This window comes from Bombina bombina, chromosome 5 (genome assembly GCF_027579735.1).
Source record: "Bombina bombina isolate aBomBom1 chromosome 5, aBomBom1.pri, whole genome shotgun sequence".
NCBI classification, from domain to species: Eukaryota; Metazoa; Chordata; class Amphibia; order Anura; family Bombinatoridae; genus Bombina; species Bombina bombina.
The window spans coordinates 51,164,259-51,185,637 of record NC_069503.1 but is presented as its reverse complement, the minus strand read 5'-3'; the positions used below and the strand labels follow the sequence as shown (position 1 = coordinate 51,185,637).

At 41.0% G+C, this 21,379-nt stretch overlaps 1 pseudogene; it reads right to left on the bottom strand.

Annotated features, from left to right (window-relative positions):
• The window catches only part of LOC128661295 (zinc finger protein 91-like), a 272,986-nt pseudogene extending 253,513 nt beyond the window's left edge, over positions 1-19,473 (bottom strand).
• Positions 19,474-21,379: the final 1,906 nt, after the last annotated feature.

The following is a 21,379-nucleotide window of genomic DNA, read 5'->3' as shown; positions in this document are numbered from 1 at the left end:
CACACACACACTGTAGCTAAAAAAGAAAAAAACAATTTCGGTTTCGTTTTCGGCCAGGATCATCCTGAATTTTCGGCATCGGTTTCGGTCCAGAATTTTCATTTCGGTGCATCCCTAATATATATATATATATATATATATATATATATATATATTGCAACCTTATTGGCCGATATTATTAATGGGTGCTGTTATGTAGGGTATTCAAGATATTACAATCCTATAGGCTGTCTCTTTAAACTTGTATTCACTGGTTAGCACAAACACAGTCTGCTAGATTACGAGTCTTGCGTTAGCCTTAAAAAACAGCGTTGAGAGGTCCTAATGCTGCTTTTTAACGCCCGCTGGTATTATGAGTCTTGCATGTACAGCTGTACCGCTCACTTTTTCGGCCAGACTCGAAAATACCGCAAATCCACTTACGTCAATTGCGTATCCTATTTTTTCAATGGGACTTGCATAATGCCGGTATTACGAGTCTGCCAAAAAGTGAGCGGTAGACCCTCTCCTGTCAAGACTGGTACCGCATTTTAAAGTCAGTAGTTAAGAGTTTTATGGTCTAACGCCGTAGTATAAAACTCTTAACTAAAGTGCTAAAAAGTACACTAACACCCATAAACTACCTATTAACCCCTAAACCGAGGCCTCCCCACATCGCTAACACTATAATAAAAATTTGAACCCCTAATCTGCCGAACCGGACAACGCCGCCACTATAATAAATATATTAACCCCTAAACTGCCGCACTCCCGCCTCGCAAACACTAGTTAAATTTTATTAACCCCTAATCTGCCGTCCCTAACATCGCCGACACCTAACTACATATCTGCCGCCCCCAACGTCGCCGCCACTATATTAAAGTTATTAAACCCTAAATCTAAGTCTAACCCTAACACCCCCCTAACTTAAATACAATTTAAACATAATTTTTATAATAATAAATCTAAATAGGGTTTATTTTTATTTTACAGGCAAGTTTGTATTTATTTTAACTAGGTACAATAGTTATAAATAGTTATTAACTATTTAATAACTACCTAGTTAAAATAAATACAAAAGTACCTGTAAAATAAAACCTAACCTGAGTTACAATTACACCTAACACTACACTACAATCAAATTAATTCCCTAAATTAACTACAGGTAGCCCTCAGTTTACGCCGGGGTTAGGTTCCAGAAGGAATGGTTGTAAATCGAAACCGTTGTAAATTGAAACCCAGTTTATAATGTAAGTCAATGGAAAGTGAGGGAGATAGATAATCACACATCACAGAATATATAATTAAACTCAGTTAAATGAACAAAAACATTTGCTAAACAGCATTATAAACCTAATAAAATAATCACACAACACAGAATATATAATTAAACTCAGTTAAATGAACAAAAACATTTGCTAAACAGCATTATAAACCTAATAAAATAATTAGGGATGCACCGAAATTTCGGCCGCAGAAAGTTTCGGCCGAAAATAGCATTTTTTGTTATTTCGGTTTTCGGTTTTTTTTGCCTTTTATTTTCGGCAAAATTATTGTGTAGCATATTTTAAATTTGATGCCAGCCTAGAGCTGCTGTTTGAGTTCATTACTTGACTTACTGTTTTGCATATAATAATAGTTTTCTAGGACTATACTTTATTTTGATAATTGGTAACAAAACAAAAACGGTTAAATCTGATTCTGTTACACAGAACTAAATAAAGAATAATACTAGCAATGCACCAAAATTTGGGCCGCCGAAAATGTGCAATTCCAATTTCGGCCCAAAGAGGACCAAAATGGCTAAAAATGTACAGCCCTCCCCTGTTCTATTGAGTTACATGTCTATCCTTAGCATAAGGTGAGCAGCACAGCACTGACATGGTACACAGAGCACACACATAAGTACCATGACATGATGATATTTGAAACCAGGAGAGAAGGAAACCAAAGTTCTGAATAGTGAATACAAATATCAAAGGAGGATAAGTAACATGTTTATAAACACTTGATATTATCAGACACAGCCCTAAGCACACACAGTGAATATCTTTAAGCCTTATATACAGTGCTCATACATCAACCTCTTGTGCGTAGACATTCTATTCGCCAGAGGCAAATATGCATGCACACTTTATAGCATAAGCCCCAAGCTCGCACACAGTTGGTACAAATTAGCACCCACCAGACAGTGTATACAAAAAAGCACAGTAACTTTCTATAACCACCTTGCACATAAGGTTGTAGCTAAGTCCAGTGGTCCTGGTGATAGGTGACAGACAGACTCCATTTGGGGCTCCGGACATATAATCTGACGGGTCAGTGTGAGACCCGAACCAGGAACTAGGCGGAGATACGATGAGAGACGATCAGGTGCAGCCACGCTCATCGCACGGATAACTACACCCAAAAACAAAACACATGTCCACCTCGTATTGTTGTCTGGCTATAACCATGCTCTCCCTTAAAGAGCTCCAGTTTCCCTGCAGATCACGCCCTACTGTACAAGTGACCATGTCCATTTGTTGGAGCTTTCCCGCCTACAAGCTCTCTCAGCTACACACACACACACTGTAGTTAAAAAAGAAAAAAACAATTTCGGTTTCGTTTTCGGCCAGGATCATCCTGAATTTTCGGTATCGGTTTCGGTCCAGAATTTTCATTTCGGTGCATCCCTAAAAATAATCACACAACACAGACTTCACTTGCATTTTTCTGCAAACAGTTCTTTATATGCATTCCAATCTGGACTGATTTATAGACAGGAAGAGCTTGTTCTTTTGAAATCTGCTCGATAGCTCAGGTCTGGTTAAACTGATTAATTTCAGCTTGCTTGGCTTTGCTGCAACACAAGCGGACAGCTCCACCTACTGGCTATTTTAATAAATGCACTGCTTCTCAATTATTTTCAATAGCAGTCACATGACTGGAAAAAAAGGTTGTTATTCTGAAACGGTGTAAATTGAACCGTTGTAAAACGAGGGCCACCTGTACAATTAAATACAATTAAATACAATTATCTAAAGTACAAAAAAAAAAAAAAAGTTACAGAAAATAAAATAATTACAAGATTTTTAAACTAATTACACCTAATGTAATCCCCCTAATAAAATAAAAAAGCCCCCCAAAATAATAAAAAGCCCTACCCTATACTAAATTACAAATAGCCCTTAAAAGGGCATTTTGCGGGGCATTGCCCCAAAGTAATCAGCTCTTTTACCTGGAAAAAAAAAAAAGTACAATACACCCCCCCAACATTAAAATCCACCACCCACACACCCAACCCTACTCTAAAACCCACCCAATACCCCCTTAATAAAACCTAACACTAACCCCTTGAAGATCACCTTACCTGGAGACATCTTCACCCAACAGGGCCGAAGAAATCAACGAAGCCGAGAGAAGTCTTCATCCAACCGGGCAGAAGTGGTCCTCCAGATGGGCAAAAGTCTTCATCCAGACGGCATCTTCTATCTTCAAGACATCCGACGTGGAGCATCCTCTTCATCAGACGGCCGACCACTGAATGAAGGTTCCTTTAAATGACGTCATCCAAGATGGCATCCCTTCAATTCCTATTGGCTGATAGAATTCTATCAGCCAATCAGAATTAAGGTTAAAAAAATCCTATTGGCTGATGCATTCAGCCATTAGGATTGAACTTCAATCCTATTGGCTGATTGGAACAGTCAATAGGATTGAGCCCGCATTCTATTGGCTGTTCAAATCAGCCAATAGAATGCGAGCTCAATCCTATTGGTTGATTGCATCAGCCAATAGGATTTTTTTTTACCTTAATTCCGATTGGCTGATAGAATTCTATCAGCCAATCGGAATTGAAGGGACGCCATCTTGGATGACGTCATTTAAAGGAACCTTCATTCAGTCGTCGGCCGTCGGATGAAGAGGATGCTCTGCGTCGGATGTCTTGAAGATGGACCCGCTCCGCGCCGGATGGATGAAGATAGAAGATGCTGTCTGGATGAAGATTTCTGCCCGTCTGGAGGACCACTTCTGCCCGGTTGGATGAAGACTTTTCCCGGCTTCGTTGAGGACTTCGGCCCGGTTGGGTGAAGACGTCTCCAGGTAAGGTGATCTTCAAGGGGTTACAGTTAGGTTTTATTAAGGGGTATTGGCTGGGTTTTAGAGTAGAGTTGGTTGTGTGGGTGGTGGGTTTCAATGCTGGGGGTAATGTATTTTTTTTTTTTTCAGGTAAAAGAGCTGATTACTTTGGGGCAATGCCCCGCAAAAGGCCCTTTTAAGGGCTATTTGTAATTTAGTATAGGGTAGGGCTTTTTATTATTTTGGGGGGCTTTTTATTTTATTAGGGGGATTAGATTAGGTGTAATTAGTTTAAAAATCTTGTATTTTATTATTTTCTGTAATTTAGTGGGGGGGGTTTCGTACTTTAGATAATTGTATTTAATTGTATTTAATTGTAGTTAATTTAGGGAATTAATTTAATTATAGTGTAGTGTTAGATGTAATTTTAACTCAGGTTAGGTTTTATTTTACAGGTACTTTTGTCTTTATTTTAACTAGGAAGTTATTAAATAGTTAATAACTATTTAATAACTATTGTACCTAGTTAAAATAAATACAAAGTTGCCTGTAAAATAAAAATAAACCCTAAGCTAGCTACAATGTAACTTTTAGTTATATTGTAGCTAGATTAGGGTTTATTTTATAGATAAGTATTTCGTTTTAAATAGGAATAATTTAGTTAATGATATTTATTTTATTTAGATTTATTTAAATTATATTTAAGTTAAGGGGTGTTAGGGTTAGATTTAGGTTTAGGGGTTAATAAATTTAGAATAGTGGCGGCGACGTTGGGGGCGGCAGATTAGCGGTTAATAAGTGTAAGATTAGGGGTGTTTAGACTCGGGGTTCATGTTAGGGTGTTAGATGTAGACATACATTTTGTTTCCCCATAGGAATCAATAGGGCTGCGTTAGGAGCTGAACGCTGCTTTTTTTCAGGTGTTAGGGTTTTTTTCAGCCAGCTCTCCCCCATTGATTCCTATGGGGTAATCGTGCACGAGCATGTTTAGCCAGCTCACCACTAACGTAAGCAGCGCTGGTATTACAGTGAGATGTGGAGCTAAATTTTGCTCTCCGCTCACTTTTCTGCGGCTAATGCCGGGTTTGAAAAAACCCGTAATACCAGCGTTGTCTGTAGGTGAGCGGTGAGCATAAACTGCTCGTTAGCACCGCACACCATTACCGACAAAACTCGTAATCTAGGCGAGTATTTGCTAATATTGCTGTGAATAGTATTTCAACATCCGATTGGACTGCAGTGCTGTATAAGTGCAAAGAGTAACAGGATCTTGTAAAATAAATGTTTGGATTGCTCAGTATTGTTATTGTATATATAATATGCAACAAAATGTTTTTTTTAAAGGGACACTAAACCCATTTTTTTTTCTTTCATGATTCAGATAGAGCATGAGATTTTAAGCACCTTTCTAATTTATTCCTATTATCAATTTTTCTTTGTTCTCATGCTATCTTGATTTGAAAAAGCAGTACTGTAAGCTTTAGAGCCAGATCATTTTTTGTTCAGCACATGGGTAGCACTTGCTGATTTGTGGCTAAATGTAGCAAACCAATCAGCAGCTCTACCAAGGTGCTGAACTAAAAAATGGGCCGGCGGGGGCGTGTCCGGGCTAGGCCTGAAGATGGCCGCTTAACTGGGAGCTCTGCAACACAGATTCAGATTTTGCCTGTCACTTCGATGAAGCTCAGCCATCAAGCTTGATATTGTGTTTTCTAATGCAGAGGTTGATGTGCTGATCCAGTTTATATTTTCATTTTGAGAATTCTGGGTGCTCCCAGACCGGACTGCTGAGGCCTTTCAGCGGTTGCCTGTGTGAGAGATCTCGGCACCCCCCCCCCCCCGGGGTACCGGGTTAACAAAAATATGGAGGGGACTTTGTTTCTGCAAGTACAAGCCCTATTTGAGGAACACGAGAAGCGGATATGTGAAAGGTTTGACCGGCTCCTGGTAATGGCTAGTGCTCGGGGTAATGAAAGCATGCATACTAGGCCCACTATAGTGGCAGAGATTGGTCCCAGCTCCAACTTACATACCAGTCCCATACAGCTGCAAAGCAATCGCAATACTACGGGGACCACTTACTTACAGATCGTACCACCGGAGTCAAATACAAGTAAGCAAGGGAGAGGCGCGCAAAACCTTCAGTGCGTAGCCCGCTGCATTATGGATGAACCTCCCCTCAGTACGTCTAACTGTTTGACAAGCATGGGGCCCCCCACAGCTGAGGCCCGAGATGCCGTGATGGACTTTCCTACTACTGCAATACATACCGGTTCACCTTGGATGGGGCCACTGCGGGTCGATGCTGGTCGGGTCCCCGTGCAGGTCTGTAGTTCCTTCATGCTCGGTGAGAGCGCAGTGGGGAGAAAAGCGGACTTTCTCATGTGTAGCCTTACCTTATCTTGGAGCTGGGGGATGATTTCTCAGACTTACCTGGCACACTGTATCTATCGCCACTTAGTCTGTATAACCAGACGTGCAGGAGTAGGCTAATGTGAAGTCTATGCCTTGGACACCCGTCAGCCAGGTCCACTTAGTCATACACATTTTATCTCAAATATGGCTGTCTCTGGGACGAATATATATTGACTCATATAAAGGAACTATCTTATATTTTGCTATGCTGTGTTTTCTCCCTAACAGTCTGTGGAGGCTGGTATTCAACTCTGTACACAGGAGAGACTTTGCTACTATTATGTACATCGTGTTTGTTTTACTTAAACTGTGTTTAGAGACCATACATGCATAATTCTGATGTGACTATGCCCCTTAGATAGTTATTATGTGTCGTAGCCAGCTTACGTTTTCTTGTGACCTAGACAGTTGTACACATAGTTCGCACCTACCCTTTGAATATGTATGCATTTTTAATATCTGTACTTTCAGTGATATATAGATAGACATTAGAAAGTTTATTCTCCTGTATAACTTTATAGGTTTAGCGACACATGACCCCATATAAATTTCTTAACTGCACATAGCGCTGGCTATCTACACTGTATTCTTATACGGGGAAAGGGGTATCTTTGTCCCACATTAAATAATTCGCTCAGTTTAACTAGTCCCCACGTGGCTTTCTCTTAGGATTGGTATCCTGGAAACAGATAGAAACACTCCCTTAGGGGCTGTGGGTGCGCTGGGTGCTCTAGGAGTTAAAGCGCTTACTTGAGGTGGAACTGTCTGGGTGTACGCATACTTGAACACACAGTTAAAGGGGCAGTATAGATGGAATGTTCCTTGGATAATTAAGACCACTCTATGTTATAACACATTCTTATATCGCCATATATTGAGAGACGAGGTCTATCTACTAATATCAGGGAAGAGCTTATCCTTCTGCTCTTTCAGAGCCCTTAAATGATTCACTAGTATATAATATTTAAAGAAGTATCCAGCATAACAGCTCTATCCCACTCATTTAAACTTCTTAGAGATTTCGAATACCTACCTTTTTAGTCCCAGAGTGGCAATGACCCAGTAAACTATTCCCTGTATTACCCCTCCATTCCTCTTCTGGCAGAGTTACGTAGCCTCTGCCCTGTCCAAAGAGTTTTACCTGCTCTTTGGACCCTAACAAGAATAATAATGTTGTGTTTACATAAATACTTTTTCTTACATATAACCTATCAGTTGACGTATTCTTATCTTGGTTAACCTTTAATCTGTAGATGGTTTCATGTAAGACTGTACATTGGTTCTCCTAATATGACTTTTACCGAGACTGATTTTTTCGCGCCCTCGCCTGACCAAAGCAATGTTTGGACCCACTTGTGGTTCGGTTTCACTCTAAAGGCGCGACAGATACTCTTGTATATTTATATTTCATGTATGTCACTGTTTTATATTATACAATGTTCAGCATTTTGTCCTACATCAATTTTCTGTCATTAGATGTTGGGAGTTACTGCCTTGTTTATTTTTGCATTTTAATCTGTGGACCATCTGGTCATTGTATTTGAACCAATTTGTTATATGTGCTGATATCACAGTTCGACATTGGTGTCATCCTTGTTTCCAAAAAGACTGCTCCATTCAGGGGAGCTAGAAGCCCTTGATGGCACAGCAAACCTTTAAAAACTCAAATGGGGAACAGATCTGATTGGATGCTAAGACAACAGTGTGTGTTTGGATGGTATTGTGTTCACTTTGTTGTCATTCTTTTTTTGAGATATAGTCTGTGTATATAATTGCCATGTATGTACCTATGTGCTATGTTTCCTCAATAAAAAAATTAATATTAAAAAAAAAAAAAAAAAAAAATGGGCCGGCTCCTAACCTTTTATTACTGCGTTTTCAAATCAAGATAACATGAGAACAAAGAAAAATTGATAATAGGAGTAAATTAGAAAGTTGCTTAAAATTGCATGCTCTATCTGAATCATGAAAGAAAAAATGTGGGGTTAGTATCCCTTTAAGGCCTGCATTAATACAGGTGCTGACACAGTAACTACTGAAATTGTTTTATTCAACCACTTAAACACAGCACCAATCATTATTTGTATAAACACAGCACCACTCATTATTATTTCTATAAACACAGCACCACTCATTATTATTTCTATAAACACAGCACCACTCATTATTATTTCTATAAACACAGCACCAATAATTATTATTTCTATGAACACAGCAGCACTCATTATTTCTATAAACACAGCAGCACTCATTATTATTTCTATAAACACAGCAGCACTCATTATCTCTATAAACACAGCACCAATAATTATTATTTCTATAAACACAGCAGCACTCATTATAATTTCTATAAACACAGCAACACTCATTATTTCTATGAACACAGCACAACTCATTATTTCTATAAAAACAGCACCACTCATTATTATTTCTATAAACACAGCACCACTCATTATTATTTCTATAAACACAGCACCACTCATTATTTCTATAAACACAGCACCACTCATTATTTCTAAAAAAACAGCACCACTCATTAGTATTTCTATAAACACAGCACCACTCATTAGTATTTCTATAAACACAGCACCACTCATTATTATTTCTATAAATGGAGCCATAAGTTACTGAAGTGGCCGACAGCTAAAAGTAATTTACGGCTCCATTTTAGTACCAGGTTTCCATTGAAATATTTTGCGCATTACGTGTTAACGCTTCCATCCAACATCGGATTTCATGAAAATCAATTAGCTGCTATGGTAACCCGACCTTACACTATCAAATTTACGTTTAACGTCTGTGCTCCTTACCTGTGATCACCTCTAAAGAGGAACAAAAACAGCGCAAAAGAAAGGGGGAGAGAGGGAGCAAAAGAGATGTGGAGCGAAAGAGCACGCAAAAGAGAGGGGGAGAGCGCGCAAAAGAGAGGGGGAGAGAGGGAGCAAAAGAGATGTGGAGTGAGAGAGCGTACAAAAGAGAGGGGGAGAGAGAGAGCAAAAGAGAGGGGGAGAGAGAGAGCAAAAGAGAGGGGGAGAGAGAGAGCAAAAGAGAGGGGGAGAGAGAGAGCAAAAGAGAGGGGGAGAGAGAGAGCAAAAGAGAGGGGGAGAGAGAGAGCAAAAGAGAGGGGGAGAGAGAGAGCAAAAGAGAGGGGGAGAGAGAGAGCAAAAGAGAGGGGGGGAGAGAGAGCAAAAGAGAGGGGGGGGAGAGAGAGCAAAAGAGAGGGGGGGAGAGAGAGCAAAAGAGAGGGGGGAGAGAGAGCAAAAGAGAGGGGGGAGAGAGAGCAAAGAGAGGGGGGAGAGAGAGCAAAAGAGAGGGGGGGAGAGAGAGCAAAAGAGAGGGGGGGGAGAGAGAGCAAAATAGAGGGGGGGAGAGAGAGCAAAATAGAGGGGGGGAGAGAGAGCAAAAGAGAGGGGGGAGAGAGAGCGCAAAATAGAGGTGGAGCGAGAGAGAGCGCAATAGAGAGGGGGAGAGAACACAAAAGAGAGGGGGAGAGAGAGCAAGGGGTGGGACGGCTGTACTGCAAAAAATGGCCCGTGTAAATGGGCTTTAGGACTAGTTTAGTTATAACATGCCTTTGGAAGTAGTTGATAAATATGCTTTAGGAAGCAATTTCGTTTATCGGTTTGCGACCGTACGCAAACCTAATTATGGCTCAATTGAAACGAGCCCATAGTTGGCAACATTTGAAAACATTTTCCAGGGACACTTTACTGCAGAGACACCCCATTTAGGATTTGCATCACTCTGCCTACTCAGACCGATAAAACAAGCTCATTAAATACTAGTAGTATATTTTAGCTAAACTGATTGCTTAAAGGGACATTCCAGTCAAAATATAAATGCACGTAGATTTATTGCATCTTTGAAGAGAAACATATTTGCAATGTACATGTATTGACAAAAATGCTTCTATTAAAGAGTTATAACTGTTTGGGGCGTGTCCAAACTGCAGACATGGAGAGACGTACTTCATGGAAGCTCTTCACCTAATTTAACAATCTTTTACTTATCTCTTCCATTATGCCACATCTAACTGCATGATCTATAAGATCCCGGTGAAAGAAATCACGGAGCTAACTCAATTTAATAATATCACGTCCTTACGGACAGAAAACTTGCTCTGGCCTGTTTTTTTTTTAAAAATTGCGGCCTAACATTATCGGCCCATCAAAGCCTCCCTGACAGCCCACTGTTCGTTTCTAGTGGTCCCACTCTGTTATACCGCCTAATACTAACCGCATACTTTATTTAAGTATGGCAGATGATCTCTATGTACAGATCCAGTCTCTATTCCAGGACCTGGAGCGGCAGATTCTTTGGAACGCTAATGATCCCTGTTACGCAGTTGGAGCCCCAGGGGACAAGGAAGACTTAGGCCTGCGGAGCAGTTTCAGAGTGAGGGTCACTGAGACGCAACATGAAGAGCCTGGATTAGTTTTGCCACCCTCCTTGTCCAGACTCTCAGCAGTCAAGATATCCAGAAAGATACAGGAGGAACAGGATCTCATTTTGCCCTTGGGAAATCATAAGGGAATGAAGAGCAGAACCGGACAGCACAACTCCTGCCAAATTGCCAGTCTCCCCAACCCAGATAAAACTGCAGGGACGCAGGCAGCTACTACATCTGCCACGGACTTACCGGTTCCCTATTTGGGGAAATGCCCTAGCAGAGGCGAGCGACAGCCTGAGAAGCGGATCAGACACGGAGCTTCCCTACATCACACTCGCCGCATGGAAGTGCAGATCGCCTCAAACTATGAGACTCATACCTCCTTTAGCCATATGCCTTGCCATACCTTTGCCGAAGAGACTTGGCTTGACTTTTCTTGGCCTACTCGTGACAGACAGACAGCTGGCCCACCCGCACCATACATTTATATCTCCACAACTGCAGAAGAGAGGTGTCGGGTGAACGGTTGACATTATAGGCAATGCCTCACAGTGCACCTGGTTAACTACTAATTCAGGAGAGCTTCCAGTTATGAATATAAATGTTAATTAATGTCCGTTATATATCTAAGGTTGAGATATATGTCTCTTACTTCGTATATTCATGCTTATATGTTTCTCATGTTAGAGGGTCATACAGCTGAATACTCTATGATTGTTATCTGAACAGTTTATCAGTAGACATTATATTAGTTAGGTATGCAAATGAAACTATTTTTATTACTATGTTGTAGCTAGATTACGCAGCATTTCATGAGGCACTCAGATTGTTCTTATTTTACTCCCAAGTTTTTATATTTATCTCTATATCACCAGTAACATCTGAGTGGTCACACTGTGTTAATGTGGAGTGGGGGATCATGACTCCTCAATTTATGTTCCTTCTCCTTTATCTTACAAGAGTGTAGGTCTTAATAGCGCTATGCCAGGCTTAGATACTGTAAAAAATTAAGGACAGCTTTCATCTGTGCAACAGGAGCCTGTATATTGTTATATTCCCAGAAGGCACTTGATAATACTCTTATATCTGCTATGGTATGAGGGGATATTTATATTACATATATGCTAGCTTCTTAGGTTCTATCTTCTTACATAGTCTTTCCCATATATTTATCTACATATGTTATAATTGGTTTGTGTTAACTGCAAAGGGCAGATAACAACAAGTACCCTTCACTTGCTATATATAAGTTTATAATGTGTCCTAGAGACCTCAGCTTATTAAGCTTGCTCAGTTCCATATGAGAGGTCGCTGAATGGGGGGGGTTACTATTTTTTTTTAAAAATGTACAAAAAGGAAGATATTTGTTTTCAGTTACTTATACCCCCAAGTTCATAGATGTAGTCATTCTGCTCTAGTAAGACATTTATAATATGTATTTATACTTTCGAGTGTTATATAGTTAATTTTGAAATCTCTAGGCAATTTATGCCTGATGGCTTGTCCTTCTTCTATAATAGTAGTTCCTCCAGACATAGTAACATCTCTCTGACTCACACTATTAATAGTTTGGTAGACACGGTAGCCCCAGCTCATATATCTTATATATTGTTATAAATCCTTTCAGCGATTATCCACATGCACTTATTAAGTTTTGCATAATTATACCAGTTTTATATAACAACATTGACCTACTGCACGCTCTACCTACTCTCATGACATCCCTAATGAGAGCTTCAAAGTAATAGCCTACAATATTCATTTGGGTTTCATTTGGAGGTCTGATTTATTACTGCTGTTGCATGCTTGACTCCTGTTTAGTATTCTCTAAAATAATATCATTATTGGTTTGAGCTAATTCTAAGAAACATATAAGCGTTATAGACGTCTGCAGAAATTTAATGTTTATAGAAAGTTATAGCTCCCTTCGTGCACTATCTAGGTCAGGGACTTTACCTGGTATATATCACTTCGATTTGGTATGGCTCCCCTATATTTGAATAGCCTATTGCATATTCATGATCCCAAATGTTTTTGTTCTTGTGCCCATTAATATGCTCTGAGGTACCCATGTATGGTGGTTATGCTAAATCTAAGTCTTGTCACTTCCAAACTTTGCCTAGTTTTATTTCTGGAATAATCCCCTTAGAGTCTCCTCAATACTATATTTCAGCTAATATACTGCATACTAATAAGTGGGTTAAGAAGTCACCTAGCTGCCATATATTATCCTGTCACATAACTTTAGTATATTATATATCCCTAGCTCGACATGTCCCCTCCCTCCCTCCCTTTTCTTTATATAGCGGCTCTTTGCCCGCTGACTATTCCCCCTCCCCTATATACATTTTGTATTTTTATCTCCACATAAGGCCCAGGAGTGGCCTTTCTAGAGACTACCATTTTGGTTCTTTTTCCAAGACCATACGACCCTCATGAGGTCATCTCAGTAGTCACCTCAATATGCTATTATTATTAAAAAATAGAGGATTCAGCTCATATCACTTATTTTTGCCACCACTAATTTTGATATAATCTGTTCATGCACTTTTAATGTTACTGTGTCTAAAATTGTAGCACTTGCGACTATTACTATCTGTTGTATTATTTGTAAATCCTCAATAAAAAAAATGAAAAAGGAAAGAGTTATAACTGTTTAAGTGTTAACATTTTTCTCTGCAAGTGCATGTGAAGCATAGCTAGATATTTTCACTGCACCCACATTTTAAAAAATGCAGCTGCACAGATCATCAGTGGGACTTGTATCATGTCAGCAATTAACAAATTGAGTCATTACCAGATGGTGCAAGCACCTTAGGCTCTCCGAACAAGTGCTGTGATTAAAATGCTGGTGCACGGTGCATACCTAAATACACTTTTGAAACAGCGATAGCTTTGATTAGAAGCATTTTTGTTAATGCATGTATATTACAAAATTGCTTCTGTTCAATACCGAAAGGCACTCATGTGGTTTTCAATTTTGTCTGGAATATCCCTTTAAAGAACAGGAGAGTCAAATTTAATCTTTAATGATTCAGATAGAGCATGTCATTTTTAAATTCACTTCTATGAAATTTAGTTTATTCTCTTGGGTACCTTTGTTGAAAAGAATATGAAATTATCCTAAGCACCAGCATTATCTTTTGTCATTGATAACCAAATGTGCTCAGCTGGCTCCCAGTAGTGCATTGCTGCACTAGAGATTACTTTAACTATGTGTTTAATCCATTTGCAGAGGTTATACAGATGGTTATATGCAAGCAATAGTGCAATAATAAAATTGAAAAGTCTCACTACTGCAAATCCGCATCTCATGTCACTCTCCCTCTTGCTCATACTAGCTGCTGGCGACATCTCCCCTAATCCTTGTCCCCCACAACTTCCTTGCCCTGCACACCAATGTGTGCCCTTCAATAGACTTCAAAAACAAAACTCCAGTAACCTTAATCTTTTTCCTCTTGCATCTAAAGCCACCACCCCCTTCACTTGTGCACTATGGAACTCTTGCTCTGTTTGCAACAAACTCACTTCTATTCATGACCTCTTTATCTCCCACTCTCAATCTTCTGGCTCCTTTAGACACTGCTTCCTCTGCTGCACTGTCACATGGGGGTCTCCACTTCAGCCACACTCCTAGGTCTGACAATAGACAAGGAGGTGGTGTTGGTATTTTACTTTCCTCTCGTTGCACCTTTCAACAAATACATCCCTTCTCTTCCCTCACATCTTCATTTGAAACACACATTATTCGCTTATTCTCTCCCCTCTCTATACGCGTTGCAGTTATATACTGTACCCCTGGCTCCACAACTCTTTCTAGATCACCTTGCCACCTGGCTACCTTACTTCCTTTCCTCAGATACCCCTGCCCTCATTCTCGGTAACTTCAACCTCCCTATTGATAATCCCACTGCCTCCTCTGCAAAACAACTTCTGCAACTCACTTCCTCTTTTGGCCTGTCACAATAGACTGACTCTCCCACTCACAAAGCTGGTCACTCCCTTGATCTGATTTTCAGTTATCGATGCACTATCTCAAACTTCATAAACTCACATTTTCCTCTTTCTGACCACCACCTCCTCACTTGTACCATCACCTCCCTCCCTACAACTCTCCCTCCTTCTACTCCTCACACTAAACTTCACAGAAGAATCAAGTGATTAGATCAGCAACAGTTCGCTAGCTCTCTCAAACCTCTTCTCTCTTCCATCCCCTCCTTTTCCTGTCCCGATGAATCCATCTGCCACTATAACTCCACCCTTACATCAGTCCTTAATAACCTACGCAGATGTTTCCGTACAGCTGAGCGACACTGGAGGAAATCTCAGAGTTCTGCTGACTTTCTTCACTATAAGTTCATCTTGAACTCTTACTATGCTGCCCTTAATCTATATAAGCAACATTACTTCTCTACTCTTATCTCTACTCTTTCTTCAAACCCAAAATGTGTCTTCTCCACATTAAATACTCTTCTCCGCCCACCTCCCACCACAACTTTTCTCTCAGGCCTAGATTTTGCCAGCTACTTCAACAACAAAATTGACTCCATCAGAACTGAAATCAGCTCTCAACATACTACCGGTCTCCCACTTCCTCAAAAGCTCACAATCATCCAAAGCCCACATAGCCATAAATTTAGCTCTTTTGCCCCTGTTACAGAGGATGACGTTTCTGCCCTTTATACTATCCTCTCACCTCACTACCTGTCCCCTTGACCCCATCCCCTCACAACTACTACCCTCCCTCTCTTCTACCCTTATACTATACTCACACACATCTTCAACCTTTCTCTCAGCACTGGTACAGTTCCCACATCTCTTAAACATGCATTAGTCACACCTATCCTCAAAAAAAACTTCTCTCGATCCAACCTCCCCATCCAACAACCGCCCTATTTCCCTACTACCTCTTGCCTCAAAGCTTCTTGAAAAGCTAGTATATGCACGTCTATCCCATTTCCTTACATTAAACTCCCTTCTTGACCCACTGCAATCTGGATTTCACCCCTTCACTCAACAGAGACAGCAATTGTTAAGGTTACCAACGACCTACTTACAGCAAAATCAAAAGGCCACTTCTCTCTATTTATCCTCCTTGATCAGTCTAAAGCCTTTGATACTGTCAACCACCCTCTTTTGCTCCATACCATCCAATCCTTTGGCATCTGTGACACAGCTCTCTTGGTTCTCTTCCTATCTGTCTAAACGTACCTTTAGTGTAGCCTTTTCTGGGGTACCCTCTGCCCTGTTACCTTTTTCTGTTGGGGTACCGCAAGGCTCTATCCTCGGTCCCCTTCTCTTCTCAATCTACACATCCTCACAAGGTTCCTTAATAAAGTCCCATGGGTTTCATTATCATTTGTATACCGATGATACCCAAATCAACCTCGCTGCACCAGAACTATCTTCTTCCTTGCTAACCCGTGTCACTGTCTGTCTCATATCTCATCTTGGATGTCTCACTACCTCAAGCTAAATCTCTCCAAAACTGAGCTTCTTATATCCCCCCCTTCTTCCAAAATCTCCACCCCCATGTGTCTATAAATGTTGACAACTCCATCATTACCCCAACCTCACATGCCCGATGTCTTGAGGTCACACTTGACTCAGATATTTCACTCCTCACATTCAGTCCTTGGCTAAAGCCTGCCGCTTCCACCTTAAAAACATGGCTAAAATTAGACATTTCCTTACACAAGACTCAACAAAGATTTTAATCCACTCTCTCATCCTTTCCCGTCTCGACTACTGCAACTCTATCCTCTCTGGTCTCTCTAGCTGCCGCCTAGCTCCTTTACAATCCATAATGAATGCCTCTGCCAGGCTCATCTTCCTTGCACATCGCTCTTCATCTGCCACACCTCTCTGCCAATCCCTTCACTGGCTTCCTCTTGCCTCCAGGATTAAACAGAAAATTCTCACTCGGACACACAAAGCCCTCAATTGCGTTGCTCCCCCCTACATCTCAGACCTTGTCTCCAGATACTCTCCCTCCCGTCCCCTTCGCTCCGCTCATGATCTCCTACTCTCCTCCTCTCTTGTTACCTCCTCACATTCCCGTCTACAAGATTCCTTAAGACTGGCTCCCATCTTATGGAACTCTGCCCCACTCCAGAAGAATCTCCCCCAGTTTTAAAAGCTTCAAGTGCTCCCTGAAGACTCTACTATTCAGGGATGCTTACAACACAGCACCACTCTTTATTATTTCTATAAACACAGCACCACCCATTATTATTTCTATAAACACAGCACTAATCATTATTATTTCTATAAACACAGCACCACTCATTATTATTTCTATAAACACAGCACTGATCATTATTATTACTATAAACACAGCACCAATCATTATTATTACTATAAACACAGCACCAATCATTATTATTACTATAAACACAGCACCAATCATTATTATTTCTATAAACACAGCACCAATCATTATTATTTCTATAAACACAGCACCAATCATTATTTCTATAAACACAGCACCACTCATTATAATAAATAAATGATTATTAACTTTAACTATATTAACTATTAACATTAACTATATTACCCCCTAATATGATCCCCCTACACCGCCGCCACCTATTTTAACTACATTATTTTAACTACTATTTTAACTACATTACCCCCTAATCTAATCCCCCTAGCCCGCCGCCACCTATATTAAAATGATTAACCCCTAATCTAATCCCCCTACCCCGCCGCCACCTATTTTAAAATGATTAACCCCTAATCTAATCCCCCTACCCCGCCGCCACCTATTTTAAAATGATTAACCCCTAATCTAATCCCCCTACCCCGCCGCCACCTATTTTAAAATGATTAACCCCTAATCTAATCCCCCTACACCGCCGCTACCTATATTAAATATATTAACCCCTAATCTAATCCTCCTACACCGCCGCCACCTATATTAAATATATTAACCCCTAATCTAATCCCCCTACACCGCCGCCACAGTGTGTATTAACCCTTCACTGGCACAGAGAGCAGCACAGTGTGTATTAACCCTTCACTAGCACAGAGAGCAGCACAGTGTGTATTAAGGTTACCAACGACATACAGCAAAATCACTAGCACAGAAAGCAGCATAGTGTGTATTAACCCTTCACTAGAACAGAGAGCAGCACAGTGTGTATTAACCCTTCAATGGCACAGAGAGCAGCACAGTGTGTATTAACCCTTCAATGGCACAGAGAGCAGTACAGGGTGTATGAACCCTTCACTAGCACAGAGAGCAGCACAGGGTGTATTACCCCTTCACTAGAACAGAGAGCAGCACAGTGTGTATTAACCCTTCACTAGCACAGAGAGCAGCACAGTGTGTATTAACCCTTCACTAGCACAGAGAGCAGCACAGTGTGTATTAACCATTCACTAAGACAAAGAGCAGAACACTGTATTAACCCCTCACTAGCACAGAGAGCAGCACAGTGTGTATTAACCCTTCACTAGCACAGAGAGCAGCACAGTGTCTATTAACCCTTCACTAGCACAGAGAGCAGCACAGGGTGTATTACCCCTTCACTAGAACAGAGAGCAGCACAGTGTGTATTAACCCTTCACTAGCACAGAGAGCAGCACAGTGTGTATTAACCCTTCACTAGCACAGAGAGCAGCACAGTGTGTATTAACCATTCACTAAGACAAAGAGCAGAACACTGTATTAACCCCTCACTAGCACAGAGAGCAGCACAGTGTGTATTAACCCTTCACTAGCACAGAGAGCAGCACAGTGTCTATTAACCCTTCACTAGCACAGAGAGCAGCACAGTGAGTATTAACCCTTCACTGGCACAGAGAGCAGCACAGTGTGTATTAACCCTTTACTAGCACAGAGAGCAGCACAGTGTGTATTAACCCTTCACTAGCACAGAGAGCAGCACAGTGTGTATTAACCCTTCACTAGCACAGAGAGCAGCACAGTGTGTATTAACCCTTCACTAGCACAGAGAGCAGCACAGTGTGTATTAACCCTTCACTAGCACAGAGAGCAGCACAGTGTGTATTAACCCTTCACTAGCACAGAGAGCAGCACAGTGTGTATTAACCCTTCACTAGCACAGAGAGCAGCACAGTGTGTATTATCCCTTCACTAGCACAGAGAGCAGCACAGTGTGTATTAACCCTTCACTAGCACAGAGAGCAGCACAGTGTGTATTAACCCTTCACTAGCACAGAGAGCAGCACAGTGTGTATTAACCATTCACTAGCACAGAGAGCAGCACAGTGTGTATTAACCCTTCACTAGCACAGAGAGTAGCACAGTGTGTATTAACCCTTCACTAGCACAGAGAGCAGCACAGTGTGTATTAACCCTTCACTAGCACAGAGAGCAGCACAGTGTGTATTAACCCTTCACTAGCACAGAGAGCAGCACAGTGTGTATTAACCCTTCACTAGCACAGAGAGCAGCACAGTGTGTATTAACCCTTCACTAGCACAGAGAGTTGAACAGCACTTAGAATCCCATTGCCTGGCACAAGCAGGTGAATAATAAAAGAACAACATTTATAACAATTATAAACTTTTAAGAAGACCAGAAAGTGACTAAAACGTTTTATCACACAATACACACAGCCTGACTCACTCACCCAGCAGCAGCTGCACAGGAAGTAAATGGGAGGGGAACAACAGAACAATGGAGCTCCACTCTAGACAGGAAACATGTGACCTCCACTCTAGACAGGAAACATGTGACCTCCACTCTAGACAGGAAACATGTGACCTCCACTCAAAGGTTTTTTTTTTTTGTTTGCTTTTTTTTTTTATTCAACTTTAATGTAACAAACAACCAATAGACAATAATAATTCTGATAACTAAACATTTTGCAGCTTTCTTGTTCTTAATGCAGACATCCCACCCTGCAAAAACTCATTTCAGGGAGGTACCCCCCCCCCCCCAAAAAAAAAACAAATAAGTAAAAAAAAAAAACACTAGCAATTTACAAAGTGAGTCATCAGCTCCCAGGTGTTTACAGGACGCCCATTGACTTGTCTAATGCTTGAGGCAGAACCTGTAAGAAAGGGAAAAAAAACTGTCAACAGGTTACCGCTCACTGCGTGTCTGACAGGGGCTACGAGGTGAAGACAACCTCTCTAACCTGCCTTATGTTATGGCAAGTTCTCAGTAATAAGACAAATTTCATCCTAAAAGAAGTGATGCATACAAATATTCCTGACAGCATATCATGCAGGTGTCCAGCGTCTTTATTGGCTGTTAGCCGATCAAACCTCCAAGTAAGATCCTTGTATTTCAAACTGCCGCCAAGGAGCAATCCGCTAGCCTCGCTCAATAAGCGGGTTACTTGTCGGTTCTAAGCTCCTTCAAACCAAGAAGTTACCTCCGGAGAAGCAACTTGTGGCTGGATCATGCAGCCTAAACTCCCACTCCTGGTCATCTGTTGTATTTCCGTAAGGCTTAAGTCATCTCTGATGATAGAAAGTTCGTAGGCATATAGTTACACAGACCAGCTGGATAGAATGTACTCTGCAAGTGCACTCAGTCAACGCATTTTTCGCCTCACAGTGCTTTGCAAACAAACCGGGGACTCTGTGGGGTAACTATATAAATACGAACTTTCTATCATCAGAGATGACTTATGCCTTACGGAAATACAACAGCTGACTAGGAACGGGAGTTTAGGCTGTATGATCCAGCCACAAGTTGCTTATCCGGAGGTAACTGCTTGGTTTGAAGGAGCTTGGAACCGACAAGTAACCCGCTTATTGAGCGAGGCTAGCGGATTGCTCCTTGGCGGCAGTTTGAAATACAAGGATCTTACTTGGAGGTATGACCGGCTAACAGCCAATAAAGACGCTGGACACCTGCATGAGCCATAATATAAGTGAGTGGGTGTGATCCTGTGGTCGCTCAGCCGATAGGCGCCCAGTGAGTAAAAGCAAGCATGGCCCCAGACAGGCCGAGCTCACTAATCATATATAGCCAAGTTTCCGGGATATTATGTTTAATTTGCGGGTGTCAGGGAGACACTATTTCAATGCGGGAGACTCCCGGAACTTCCGGGAGAGTTGGGATGTCTGTTAATGGTTTATGCTGATTGTCACTTATAAGATAACCACTGTGACTGTCATTTATAAGGTAACCTCTGTGACTGTCATTTATAAGGTAACCACTGTGACTGTCATTTATAAGGTAATCACTGTGACTGTTATTTAAAAGGTAACCACTGTGACTGTCATTTATAAGGTAATCACTGTGACTGTCACTTATAAGGTAATCACTGTGACTGTTATTTAAAAGGTAACCACTGTGACTGTCACTTATAAGGTAATCACCGTGACTGTCATTTATATGGTAACCACTGTGAGTGTCATTAATAAGGTAGCCACTATGACTGTCATTTATAAGGTAACCACTGTGACTGTCATTTATAAGGTAATCACTGTGAGTGTCATTTATAAAGTAATCACTGTGATTGTCATTTATATGGTAACCACTGTGACTGTCACTTATAAGGTAACCACTGTGACTGTCATTTATAAGGTAATCACTGTGAGTGTCAT